Source organism: Nicotiana sylvestris, chromosome 6, assembly GCF_000393655.2.
Source record: "Nicotiana sylvestris chromosome 6, ASM39365v2, whole genome shotgun sequence".
Classification (NCBI taxonomy): domain Eukaryota; kingdom Viridiplantae; phylum Streptophyta; class Magnoliopsida; order Solanales; family Solanaceae; genus Nicotiana; species Nicotiana sylvestris.
Window position 1 is genome coordinate 157,455,496 of NC_091062.1, and position 15,317 is coordinate 157,470,812.

Consider the following 15,317-nt stretch of genomic DNA (forward strand, 5'->3'; position numbering starts at 1 on the left):
GTTCGTTAGGATTGGTGGTTCCGTTGTACTTGGGGATGTCTGGCATACGGAACTTCTTAGGAATGGACTTCGGAGCCACACTTTGAGGAAAAGGCTTCTGCACAAACTTTTTCGAATCCAAACCCTTTAGGATCGAGGATGCCCCCGGTATTTGGTTAACTCGTGAGTTATATGTCTCTAACTTTTTGTCATTAGCCTCGATTTTTTTTCACCGGATTCTATCCATTTATTGAGCTCCTCGAGCATTTTTATGATGGCGGGGTCAGTTCCTGATCCATTATCGTTCAATTTCTCCTGTACAGGCTCGACCCCTATGAACAACTTCCTATTATGTATCGAGTTCGATTCTGCTTGGTGCCCCATTCTGGAGTTGCGCTATTGCAGCCTGCTGAGTTTGTAGCATGTCAAATATCATTCGAAGGCTAATTCCGCCTTCTTCACCATTTTGTGTGTTCCGATCGGCTGCTCAGACGTCTCTGCGGACGCTATTTTCAGGGTCGGCGCCTAAATATCCATGAATTCCAACATGAGAATTGACATCAACCACAAGCGTGTGAGTCAGGATTGATTGGAGGTACTTCGTTTTCCTGGGCGACTACGTGCTCGTTTTCGCCTTCAAGACCAAGGTCGTTGTCAGTGTAAGAGGGTACTGCTTGAGAGTTTGATATGTTGATTCCTGAAATCAAAAATACTCACAAGAACAAGCATAAAAGTAGTGTGTGTTATGAAGGTTAAAATATTAAGCAATCACTATTATCTTTAACCCCACGATGAGCGCCAAACTGTTTACCCTAACAATCGAGTAACAATTAAACTTGTAATTTGGTTTTAAGGATACGCGATTTCATTTAATGTCAATTGATTAATTTAGACATAAGTGATGAAATTGACAAGAATATAAAACAAACCAATGTTTGGACAATGTCCTCGAGCTGATGAACCCTCGAGAGTAGTAAAAGAAAAACAGTTAAAGAATAATAAATTGATGAACAATAGAAAAATATTATATTGCTTTGATCTGTCTGAATGTAAGGTGTTTACAAATGACGGGGAGCCCTCTTTATATACTAGAGGAATCCTAATTGTGGTACAATTCTAAATACGGAATTAAGTCCCATGATTGATACAAATAAGCACTATTGATTTGATCTGCTCCGAGATTTCTGCCGTGATCTCCGACCAGTTATAGATATCTCGCCTTTCTATTATTGTATTTCACTCGAAGTTGGTCATACCTAGTCTCGATTGTTGCTGGCCTCGGTCTTGACGGACACTTCGATCTTTGGACTCGATGCCTCGTCTTCGAGCTCGGGTCTGATTTATTACGAGGTTACCCCCGATGCAGCTCCTTTGTTTTGATCAAATAATAAAATCGGGTAGGCCTGATTTTAACCATATACAAATATAAGACATACACTATTAACCACATCTTCCGTCGACTATATTATTTTCAACGTAACACTATCAAATCAATTGCGCTTTGAGAAATCTATCATTTAACAAGATATATTGATGATAATTGAATCAAATAGTAATGAATAATTTAGGACTCATTTAAAAACAAATTATTTTTAACATGAAATGGATTATTACACTTAACAAAAGAAAACTACAAATCAAACTAGAATGTAAAGGCCAAGAAATGTACTAAAAGTGCAAACGATTAACATTACCATAAAATTTTAGAAACTTTGTACAAAAATATACATATATATAGGTGTAATGATAAATTTGAAATAACTACTTCTATAGTCGGTTTGGTTTGGTTTTTTCGATTATTTTTTTATTAAAACCAAACCAAATTTGATCAGTTTTTAAAATTTAAAACCAAAACCAAACCAAACCAAAAAGTATCAATTTTTTTGGTCGGTTTTATTTGGTTTTCGGTTTGGTTCGATTTTTCGGATTTTTATGAACACCCTTAGTTGAAGTGCTTGAAAATTTCTTTGGTAGGAAAAAGCTCGAGCAAAAGTATATTCTTTTTGAGTTTTTATCACGTTAGGTATAATAAGATGAGATATTCTAATCTATTTGACTTACCCTTTAGTGAATAGATCACAATAATGTAGTGTTTGGACTTGCCATTGATTTAATTTTGGAAAACCAAGCATCGGAATATATTGAAGAATATCTTCTTTTTGGGCAAAATAAAGTATTTGTTTAGACTAGTGTTTGAGAACGAATTTATTAGAACGTTTGTGTTAGTCATCTTCACATATATGGTTTGTTTTGTTTTGTTTTTCGGAAAAAGAAAAAGGAAAGGTGAGAGAATACTTCCTCTTCCACAAGGTTTACTTACGTAGAGTGTTGTACTACCTACAATATGTAGAAAATCAACATCAAAATCACATAATACATAATAATCTACATTATTCTCGGTGCTAGATATAACTAACAACTTATGCATTCAATTAAATTCATTAAATTTAATACGGGACCTAGCTATGACGTAAAATATCACCAAATTACAATATATGTTACATTTTGATTTCACAATTTTAAAAATATAAAAATTGAAATTTGAACCTACCAAATTAAAATTATAGATCTATTTTTAAATATTCAATAATATACTTATTACTCAAGTTTAATAAGACCGATTGATATTACAGTACATCAGTTAGTTAAGATTTGATCTCTCTGGAAAATTAGAAAAAATTAGCTTTCCTTAGACACAAAATTCTTTTAATCTTAAACATGCCCCTTCAATTCAAGGTTGTTCCAATAATACAATTTGAAATAAAAGCTAGAAAGTCAAGGAGGTGAGCATGTCCAATTGACATCTAATATTATCGTAAATAATTGAACCTGTTATAAAACAATAAAGAAGAAGAAGAATATTGCGGGAAAAAGTAGGGAGAGAGAATTCTTATTGATTTGATATCAATTACAATAGAATAGAACCCCTCTATTTATAGGGGATAAAGTGACTTAGCCACCAAGTAAAATCCCTAAAATCTCTCTAAAATATAGACATTCACCTTAAATAAAACTCTACTTATAACACTCCCCCTTGAATGTCTATTCAACAGATAATGTGCCTCGTTAAAACCTTAACTAAAATAAAACTCAGTGGGAAAAAAAAATCTAGAAAAGGAAAAAGAGTACACATGTTTAGAAATATGCCTTTTGGTTGCCTCGTTAAAAACCTTGCAAGGAAAACCCAGCGGGACAAAACATTGTAAGGAGAAAAGAGTACAACGCGTATTAACTCCCCCTGATGAGAGCATCAATTCACATACTTGAGTCTTTACATTACAATCGTGTGCACCATCTTCAAAAGATCGTTGGTAGAGATTTGATAAATAAATCAACCATATTAACTTGAATGAATATGTTGAACCTTGAAATCATCATTCTTGATAGATATGTAATGTCTTCATATAATATCATGGAATAACCTTTTCAATATCTCCATAGAGGTATTCTCGCTATTACTATCATGCTTATAGTTATAGCAAGATACATATGTGCACAAATTGCACTTAGGATATGGTACTTGATGACCAAGAATTGTATATGCTTTAAGCGATTTAAATCCTTCATGGATTGTCATAAGTTAAGTCATATAAGCCATATAAATGGACTCTAATGCATATCAAGTTTTCATGTCATGCTAGACAAATAAGATATCGAAAACTGATTGCACATATCATTGACGTTATACTTTCAAGTGTTTGAGCTACATGTCCAAAACTACATCTCTTTTATATGAAACCAATTCTATTTGAATTGTGTATCTTCTATTTGGCAAATATTTTTGTATTTGTATTCGACAAACTTAAGATCCTCATCTATACTTAGCTCTATCATAGATGTCGTCGACGAATATTTTATATCGGTTCCAATATTTTTTCATAAAGACATGACATAGAGATCTCTTCATTCATATTTTCAGGTACCTGAATCTCTCCTGAGATTTTATGAAGTGTTATTTTATGTGATCTTCTAGATCACTTGACTCCTTATTATGATCATTTTGATCATTTGCTCATCTTCTTTATTAAGAAGTTTATTTGAAACCGATTTGTCTATACGCTTTAAGTTTACCATAGACTTTGTCTTTCTAGGACTTATTCTAATAGGAGTTTTGCAGTGAGAGTATAGTTACTTTCTTTGGGTCAGCAAATGCGCTTGGCATGTTTTGCAATATATTGAAAATGAATTATCCTTTTATGAACTTCAAGTTCATATTATCTTATTCGAGGATCAAGGCGTATAAATAATAATTCATTCCATGTAACTTTTTCTTAACTGTTGCATCATGTCTCCCCCTCATGTTAGAAAAACTAACTTCCTTTCTCAACTTTGGAAATCCATCTTATTGCATTATGGTGTTAATCAAAATGTACACCGCATATCAATAATAATACGATGAAATTATTTGGTTCCTGGCCTTGAACCACTTGTGAGGGAAGAATGTAATATACTTTCGTATATAATGTATATCAAACTGATATAGATAACTTTGTTCTCATAAGTAATATTTTAGTTATTAAGTCGAGGCACTCAATAAATTATTTTGCTAAACCAACGGTGATGTAAACCAACTTATCAAGATAAACTATCTTGAGCAAAAAATCTGGAAATTATGCTCTAAATCAAATTATTGAGCAAGTTACCTCGCAAACACCATGTTGCGGGTTAGTAATAATCGCACATGTAACCATCTCATAGATACATCTTATGTGGTATACATGACAGATGAATAGGCTCATATTCACCTTTGAAATTTCCAGCATTCATGGGATTCAATCCCAATTTTAGTTGGTCTTTTGATTAATAAGAACAAGCAACATAAGAGAATTCGTAAAGAACTTTCTAGTTCTTTCATATTTACCCATGTGAATTCTCTTTTATTTTTGTACATTATGCTTAAATTAGCATGGCTAAACCAATTATGCAAACTGAATGAATTATCAAAATTGATAAACTTCAGGTTTACACCATAACATGTGCAATTATTAGTAAGCTCCAAGTTTATTATGACATGGGTTTTTATATCAATAAACATCCACTTTATTGTGGTATTCTTTTATTCTTGTAGTACAAACTGAAGAATAAAGCGGGTAACTTTTCATATACATATTACCCCACTACAAGTTGTAGTAATAGAAGATATTAAATCTTTCCTTTATTCTTAATACAACCAACCGCTTTCTCGAATACTTTAGGAACTCAATAAGTTTTTATGAGACTTACTACAACATAATGTCGTATTGATAATCAATTTTATTCCTCCAAAATAATAATAATTGGTTCTTTCAAAGCTCTCAATTAATTTGGTACTACCACATATTCATCAACATACATATGGTGAATATCTCTTTTAAAGAGAAAGTTATACCACTATGGTCATAGTCAGAATTATATACAAGATTTGTTCCTTGCATTATTGTTGCCCTTTAATAATCACATCGCCAAAATATTTTAGCGTACAATAGGTATGTGACCAATGATCATTCATGCCATAATAATGACATTATTTTCTTATTTCATCTCAAACCTCATTCTAGAGGTGAGTGTAGTATATTCACTACCACTAGCACGTTCATATTATTCCAAGAATGAATACGTATTCATAAATCACATGTTGTCACATTCACACCATGAATGGATCATAATCATCTATATGTGCTTTACAAAATCTCATATCAAATCGATAACAAATATTACTTTCACAAAGTGAAAGATTATTTTGAGAATCCTTATTGTTCTCATTACCACAATGATGACGGTTATAATTTCATCTATTGCCACGTCCACATCCATTGATTCATTCATAGTAATAATTTCGTCTTCTTTCAGACTTATCACATGCTGCTATCACATTCTCTTAAGAGAATGAGAATGGAGCAAATTTAATGGATGAATTTTTAATTTTTTTGCCCACAATCATACATGAATTTGATCATGGCAAGGCATAAATATTTTACCACTCCGGATGGTTATAATTTCTTATAAACTCCATTAGAGTTATAATAAAAATGTATCGTCTTTTCTTGTATTTAAAATCAAATTATAGAATTTCAAGAATTTAAAAGATAAAAATAACGTAAAATACTTACCTTAAATCCAGAATTTAATCATGAAGGAAGTTCATGGAATAATTGACAATCACTATGCTCAATCGCAAAGCTTCTATCCAATTGATTAGAGTCTCGATGATAACGTGTTATAAAATAATAAATAAGAAGAATAATATTGCAAAAAAAAATAGGGAGAGAGAATTCTTATTGATTTGAGATCAATTACTATATAATAGAACATTTCTATTTATCGGGATAAAGTGACTTAGTCACCAAGTAAAATCTCTCTCAAATATAGATATTCATCTTAAATAAAACTCTATTTATAACAGAAATCAATATATTTGAAAATTCGGCAAAAGGCCAAATATATCCCTTTACTTTCAAATATTGTTTACATGTACCCTTTGTTATACTATTAGGTTATTCATACCCCTACCGTCATACTTTGGAATAAAAATACCACTATTTTGAATGGAGTGCCACGTGGCAACACCAGATTAAAATGACCAATTTATTTTTTTTACCCAACCCATTTTACAAAAAAAAACAAGGAACCATATTTTCATTTTTCAGTTTTTTTAAAAACATTTCTTTTTGTAAAACTTAAAAAAAAATTGCAAAATATTTCATTTTTTTAAACTGAGTAGATACTGAAAAGATTTTGCAAAACAAATTATAAAAACTTGAAATTTTTTTTCATTTTTTTAACAAAATATGTTTTTTTGTAAAAACTGAAAAAAAATTGTAAAAACTGGAATTTTTTAACAAAATATTTTCGTTTTTTAAAAATTGAAAAATATTTCCAACAAAATATTTTTTGTTTTTTAAAAATGTTTTTTTTAGTTTTTTCAAAGATTTTATTTTTGTAAAAACTGAAAAACAAATTTGTATAAACTGAAGTTTTTTTGTAAAAACAGAAAAAAAAATATTTTTCGTTTTTAACAAAATATTTTCGTTTTTAAAAACTGAAAAAATTATTTTCAACAAAATATTTTCGTTTTAGAATTTTTTTTCCTTTTTTCAGTTCTTTAAAAGAATTTTGTTTTGTAAAAACTGGAAAAACAAATTTGTAAAAACAGAATTTTTTTTTGTTTTTTAACAAAATATTTTCGTTTTTTAAAAACTGAAATTTTAAAAAAAAAAACTGGAAAAAAATGAAAATAGGGGTCGGGTAAAAAAAGGAAATGGGTCGTTTTAATCTGGTGTTGCCACGTGTCACTTCATCCAAAATAGGGGTATTTTTGTTTCAAAGTATGATAGTAGGGGTATATATAACCCAATAGTATGACGGTATGGGTATAGATAGCCCAATAGTATAACAAGGGGTACATGTAAATAATATTTGAAAGTAAAGATGTATATTTAGCCCTTTGTCGTTGAAAATTTGTCTCGACCAAGCCAGACAAACATCTATTTATATATCTTATGACCTAGACTAGAAATTGGGTCCTGTTATAAATATATTATATTATGGATGTTTATTTAGTACTCCGTTGTAAATAAGCTTCCTGAAGAAGCTTATCCATATGGGACTCCACCGTAAATATGTTTATCTATTTAGTACTCTATTGGAAATAAGCTTCCTGAAGAAGCTTATCACTTCGGTACCCGGTTATGGATAAACATTACCCTAGGTAGAAGATTATCCATACCGGGTATAATAAGCTTATCCATTCAGTACTCCGTTATGGATAAACATTGCTCTCAGTAGAAGATTATCCATATCCAGGTATAATAAGTTTATCCTTTCAATACCCAGTTATGGATAACCATTATCCCCGGTAGAAGATTATCCATATTAGGTATAATAAGCTTATCTTTTCAGTACTCCGTTATGGATAAACATTGCTCTCAGTAGAAGATTATCCATATCTGGTATAGTAGCAGCTTACACAACAACTTCCTTTCTTCTATAAATAGAAGAGATTTCAGTTCATTATGTACATCAGTTTGAATTCGAATAATATATCAGTTTCTCTCTATACTTGTCTTTACTTTACAGTCTTTATTTTATAACACGTTATCAGCACGAGACTCTGACATCTCGAGCAAATACTTTGAAAGTATTAGAGGTAAGAACTTTCTTTTCCTAAATAATGTCAAATCTTTCTAAACTTGAATTTGTAGCCCTGGATATATCGGGCAAAAGCTACATGTCTTGGGTGCTTGATGCTGAAATTCATCTTGATGCGATGGGTCTGGCAGACACCATCAAGGATAAAAATCAGGCATCAAACCAAGACCGTGCCAAAGCAATGATATTCCTACGCCATCACCTTGATGAGGGCCTGAAAATGGAATATCTCACTATTAAAGATCCAGTCATACTGTGGAATAATTTGAAAGATAGATATGACCACCTGAAGATGGTCGTTCTTCCACAGGCACGTTATGATTGGACTCATCTAAGGCTACAAGATTTTAAATCTATCAGTGAGTATAATTCTGCTATGTTCAGAATTATTTCCCAATTGAAATTATGTGGTGATAATATTACTGATCATGATATGTTGGAGAAAACTTTCACCACTTTTCATGCCTCGAATATGCTCCTGCAGCAGCAATATCGAGAGATGGGATTTAAAAAGTATTCTGAACTTATCTCACATCTTCTTATAGCAGAGCAACATAATGGGCTATTAATGAAAAATCATGAAAGCCGACCTATTGGTTCTTGTCCATTCCCTGAAGTGAATGAGACGAACTTCCACCAAGCTAAACGTGGAAGAGGTCGTGGCCCCAGTCGTGGTCATGGCCGTGGTCGGGGAAGAAACCCCAATCATGGTAATAATAATGCACCAAAGAAGCCTCCTCACCACCAGCAGTGGAAAAGGAAGGAACAAAAGCATGAAGCGGTGCAAGCGCCAAATGCAGAAAATGCATGCTATAGATGTGGAGGAAAAGGGCACTGGTCACGTACTTGTCGTACGCCAAAGCACCTGGTTGAGCTTTATCAAGCCTCCCTGAAGAAGACAGAGAAAAATGCTGAAGCAAATTTTATTTCTGAAGATAATTTAGACTTCATGCATTTGGATGTAGCTGATTACTTTGCACTCCCAGAAGGAGAAACAAGTCATGTAATCGGTAGTGAATCTGTAGAAATGTAAATATTTTAATTTTTGTTGTTTGTAATAGATAGTATGGTTATGTAATTGTTGTACATAAATAAAAGTTATGCTTTGATAATGATGTTTACTATAATATATTTTATTTATGTTATTTTGAAGAATATGGATAACCCTCAAATTATGTTTGGATCAAAGACAAATCATGAAGATATTTGTGTTATTGATAGTGGAACAACTCATGCCATATTCAACGATCAGAAATACTTTTCTTATTTGCATAAGGAAAAAGCAAATGTTTCAACAATTTCTGGTAATATAAGTTTGATTGAAGGCTCCGGAAGAGCCATAATATTTCTGTCTAAGGGAACAAAACTTATTATAGACAATGCATTGTTCTCCTCCAATTTTGGGTAAACGGACCCGAACCTGTAATTCGACGGTCCCGGAGGGTCTGTAGAAAAATATGGAACTTGGACGTGTGCCCGGAATCAAATTCTGAGGTACCAAGCCCGAGAAATGAATTTTTGAAAGAAATTGTTTTCTGAAATTTGATATGAAAATTTGAAATGAAAAGGAGTTAGAAAATATAGGTATCGGGCTCGTATTTTGGTTCCGACGCCCGGTACAAGTCTTAAATATGTGTTAAGCACTATCTGTAAAGTTTGGCTAAAAACGGACGTCATATGACGTGTTTCGGACTAAAAATGGAGAATTTGAGTTATGAAAGTTGAAGAAAGAAAATCATGTGTTTGAGGCTTGATCCTATGTATATGATGTTATTTTGGCGATTTGATCGCACGAGTAAGTCCGTAAGATGTTTTTAAGGTTGTGTGCATGTTTGGTTTGGAGCCCCGAGGGCTCGGGTGAGTTTTGAATGGGGCCCGGGAGGTCTTGGACTTAAGAAAATGCAGGTTCAGGTGTTGCAGACACCAGCGCGGCCGCGGTCATTTCCGCGCGGTCCGCGCTGGAGCCGCGCGGCCGCGATGCCTTTCTGTGCGGTCTGCGTGGCTGAGTCTGAGGGCTAGGGTTTCAGGTTAACTAGTGCGGCCGCGCACCAAAACAGTGCGATCCGCGCTGGAAGGGTTCAGAGAAGCCCCAATTTTTCTCCCACTCGGCGCGGCCGCAACACATTTTTGTGCGGTCCGCGCCAGGTCCTCAGAAAGGTATACAAGTTCGGAAAATCTCAGTCATTTTTCACTTTTCAAAAACCCAAAACCTAAGAGGCGATTTTCCAAACAACTTTTCTTCTCCAAAACGATTGGTAAGTGATTTCTAACTTAATTTCTTTATTCCTTAACATCTTTTAACATAATTTCAACTTCAAATCAAAGATTTTCAGGGGTGAAATTGGGTGTTTTGGGTAGAACCTAGGTTTTCTACAAATTGAGAAGTTGGACCTCAATTTGGGGTCCGATTTCAAAACAAATCATATATTTGGATTCATGGGGGAATGGGTAACCGGGTTTTGGTCCGAACCTCGAGTTTCGACCACGTGGGTCCGGGGGTATTTTTGACCTTTTTGGGAAAAAACTTGAAAAATATATTTTCATGCATTGGGGATGATTCATTTAGTAATTATTAATGTGATTAAGTAACTTATGACTAGATTCGAGCGGATTGGTGGTGGAATCAAGAGGTAAAGCTATTCTAGAAGCGTGAGTTGAGTATTGGAGAATTCGAGGTAAGTGTTTGTTCTAACTTTGGCTTGAGGGAATAGGATTAGGATGATATTGCTACTTGCTAATGTGGAGTACTGTGTATAGGCATGGTGACGGTTATCTATGCACCGGAGTCTAGCATGACCGTGAGTCTTGATTGTTTTTATTTCGAATAATGTGACACAAGCTCCTTGTTTATTTGATAAGTTTCATATAATGTGAACGGTTGAGGAAGAATGATTTAAAAGTAGAATGTGTTGTGAATACTCCCTTGCCGGGATGTGCAGACTGATATATATATTCTCCCTTGTCGGGATATATTGGGCTGTTAGCTGTACCCTTGCCGGGTTAAAGGTATTGAGTTGTTATTCTCCCCTGAAGGGGTCTACTATGTGAAGTCAGATATTATATATGATATTATGGGATCGTGTGGCACGCCGTCCACTTATATATGATATTATGGGACCGTGTGGCACGCCGTCCACTTATATATGATATTATGGGATTGTGTGGCATGCCGTCCACTTATATATGATATTATGGGATCGTGTGGCACGCCGTCCACTTATATATGATATTATGGGATCGTGTGGCACGCCGTCCACTTATATATGATATTATGGGATCGTGTGGCACGCCGTCCACTTTTCTATGATATTATGGGATCGTGTGGCACGCCGTCCACTATATATATATATATATATATATCATGGAAACCGGAGTTCTTCTGTTTATTTCCGATATTTCATTTTTATCTGTTACTCCCCGATAGCATGTCCCCTCTTAGCTTTACTTTGTATTATCATGTTATTGTTTTCTTACACTAGTATATATATCTGTACAGGTTAATTGTGGTAGGTCCTGTTTAGCCTCGTCACTACTTCGCCGGGGTTAGGCCAGACACTTACCAGCACATGGGGTCGGTTGTGCTGATGCTACACTCTGTGCATTTTTGTGCACAGATTAGGGAGCAGCTTACGGACCGCAACAGTAGGACTTCTGGGAGCTATCTTTAGTCTAGCGACTCTCGAGGTAGCCTAGCTGGCGTTCACAGGCCGAAGTCCTTTTTCATGTTTCTTGTTTGTTCATCTTGTACCAGACAAACATGATGTATTTCCTTTCAGACATTGTTTGTAGTATTCTGTAGTAGTCTGTGAGCTAGTGACACCAAACCTTGGGTAGTGATGTGTATTAGACTTCCGCACTTCTGTCTTTTGGTTTTTAGTTGCTTTAGATTTAAAGTCTTCCACTTAAATTTTGTCTCGTTTATTTATATTGTTTGGAAGAAAGCAGGAAAAAATGTTTTATATATTTGGCTTGCCTAGCTCCGATAGTAGGCGCCATCACGACACCCGATGGTGGGAAATCCGGGTCATGACAAGTTGGTATCAGAGCACTAGGTTACTTAGGTCTCACAACTCATGGACAAGCTCAGTAGAGTCTGAGGGATCGGTACAGAGACGTCTGTATTTATCCCGCAGAGGCTACCGAGTTAGGAAAACTTCACCATGTTCATTCTTGTCGTGCGATTCTGTTTCTCAAGTACTGATTGTCTTTCCACTCTGTTCTTTCGCAGATAGCGAGAACACGTGCTTCCTCTTCTACCGTGTAGCAGCCCGAGCCCCCAGCAGCAGCTCTTATTAGGGGCAGAAGGCGAGGTCGTGCCAGAGGCCGAGGCCGAGGCAGAGCTCAGCCCCGAGTAGCAGTCCTAGAGGTGGAGCCTCGTACTGACTATGATGAGGAGGTTCCAGCTCCAGCAGCTCCAATGGGCCCAGCTCAGGTCCTAGAGGGTTTCATAGCCACTCCAGTGCTTCAGGATGCTTTGGTCTGACTGGTAGGCTTTATGGAGGGCATTTCTAGAGCGGGTTTTCTTCCCGTAGCTCTAGCCACATCTCAGGCTGGGGGAGGAGTTCAGACTCCCGATACCCGTACTCCAGATCCGGTAGCTCCTCAGGCTCAGGTTCCAGCAGTTCAGCCAGCCATGGCAGTTCAGCGAGTTGTGGCAGCCCAGCCAGGTATTGCGGCTCAGTCCACCGATGGTGCGGCTATGTCCGCAGATGCCTTGTGGAGGTTTGATCGTTTCACCAAGCTCTTTACTACTACATATAGTGGCAATCCCTCAGAAGATGCTCAGGATTTCATATTCAGCTGGCATGAGGTTCTACGGACTATGGGCATTGTAGAGACCAATGGGGTCGATTTTGCCACTTTTCGCCTGGCAGGATCCGCCAAGACTTGGTGGAGGGATTTCTGTTTAGCCAGGCCAGCAGGTCGCCATCATTGACCTGGGATCAGTTTTCAAAGTTATTTCTGGGGAAGTTTCTTCCAGTTACTCAGCGAGATGCTCTTCGCAGGCAGTTTGAGCGTCTCCAGCAGGGTCCTATGACAGTCACCCAGTATGAGACCCGGTTTATTAATCTTGCTCGTCATGCCATTGTGATACTCCCCACCGAAAGAGAGAGGGTGCGGAGGTTTATTGATGGGTTGGCCTAGCCGATCCGTGTTCAGATGGCCATGAGTGTCGGTAGTGAGATTTCATTTCAGGAGGCGGCAGATGGTGCCCGCCGGATAGAGATGGCACTTGCTCAGGGAGGCGGTCATGGGTCTGATAAGAGGCCCCGTCATTCTGGTAGATTTAGTGGTACCTCGTCTGGAGGTAGGGATTCTTATGGTAGAGGCCATCCTTCGAGGCCCTTTCAGTCAGCTCTCTAGGCTTCTCATGGTACACCAGGTGGTCGTGGTTCTCAGCCGCAGTATTCTGACCAGCAGCTCTTCAGTTCACCATCAGCACCTATCAGTATACCACCACTCCGTTATTCTCAGCAGCCGAGGGCTTGTTATACTTGCGGCGATGTGAGTCACATTGCCAGACATTGCCCTCGAGCTTCCATCAGCTCGCAGTAGTAGGGTCCTCGCTCGATGATCCAGGCACCAGTTGCCCCACATCCTGCCCAGCCAGCTAGAGACGGGGGTAGAGGACATAAAGGTGGAGGTAGAGGTCTTAGAGGTGGAGCTCAGACCGCTAGAGGTAGGGGTCAGCCAACAGCAGATCGTCCTAAGGATATGATTCAGGGAGGTGGGGGCCACCCCCGTTGTTATGCTTTTCCAGCCAGGCCAGAGGCTGAGTCATTAGATGTTGTGATTACAGGTACTATTCTGGTCTATGATAGGGATGCTTCTGTGTTATTTGATCCTGGATCTACGTATTCATATGTGTCGTCCTATTTTGCACCATATTTGGTTATGCCTAGTGAGGCCTTGAGTATTCCTGTATATGTGTCCACGCCAGTGGGGAATTCTATAGTGGTGGACCGAGTTCATCGTTCATGTGTTGTGGTATTCAGGGGTCTTGAGACCCGTGTTGACTTGTTGCTCTTGGATATGGTGGATTTTGACGTCATATTAGGGATGGATTGGTTGTCCCTGTATCATGCGATCTTGGATTATCATGCCAAGACCGTGACCTTAGCCTTACCGGATTTGCCCCGTTTAGAATGGAGAGGGACTCCTGGTCATTCTTCTCGCAGCGTTATTGCTTATGTGAAGGCTCGACGCATGGTCGAGAAGGGGTGTCTAGCTTATCTGGCTTATGTTCGCGACTCCAGCGCTGAGGTCCTGTCTATTGATTATGTTCCCATTGTTCGGGAGTTTCCCGAGGTTTTTCCTTCAGACCTGCCGGGCATACCGCCCGACAAAGATATCGACTTTTGTATTGATTTGGCCCCGGGCACTCAGCCCATTTCTATCCTGCCATATCGTATGGCCCCGCCGGAGTCGAAAGAGTTAAAGGAACAACTGCAGGATTTGCTTGAGAAAGGTTTCATTAGACCCAGTGTTTCGCCTTGGGGTGCGCCGGTGTTGTTTGTTAAGAAAAAAGATGGGTCGATGAGAATGTGCATCGATTACCGGCAATTGAACAAGGTTACAATTAAGAATAAGTATCCACTGCCGAGGATTGATGATTTATTTGACCAACTTCAGGGTGCAAGGGTGTTATCGAAGATAGATTTGAGATCTGGTTATCATCAGCTGAGGATTAGGGCGTCTGATGTCCCTAAGACAGCATTTCGTACTCGGTATGGGCATTATGAGTTTTTGGTCATGTCATTTGGGTTGACCAATGCCCCAACAACATTTATGGAATTGATGAACCGAGTGTTCAAGACCTATCTGGATTTGTTCGTGATTGTTTTCATTGACGATATTCTGATATACTCCCGCAGTCAGGAGGAGCATGAGCAGCATCTCAGAGTGGTTCTTCAGACCCTGAAGGATAGTCAGTTGTATGCTAAGTTCTCAAAGTGCGAGTTTTGGTTGAGTTCGATCGCATTCCTGGGTCATGTTGTATCAGCAGCAGGTATTCAGGTAGACCCGAAGAAGATAGAGGCAGTCAAAAGCTGGCCTCGACCAGCTTTAGCTACGGAGATTCGGAGTTTCCTGGGGTTAGCAGGTTACTATCGTCGGTTCGTGGAGGGGTTTTCATCCATTGCATCCCCTATAACCAGATTGACCCAGAAGGGTTCCCAGTTAAGGTGGTCGGACGAGTGTGAGGCGAGCTT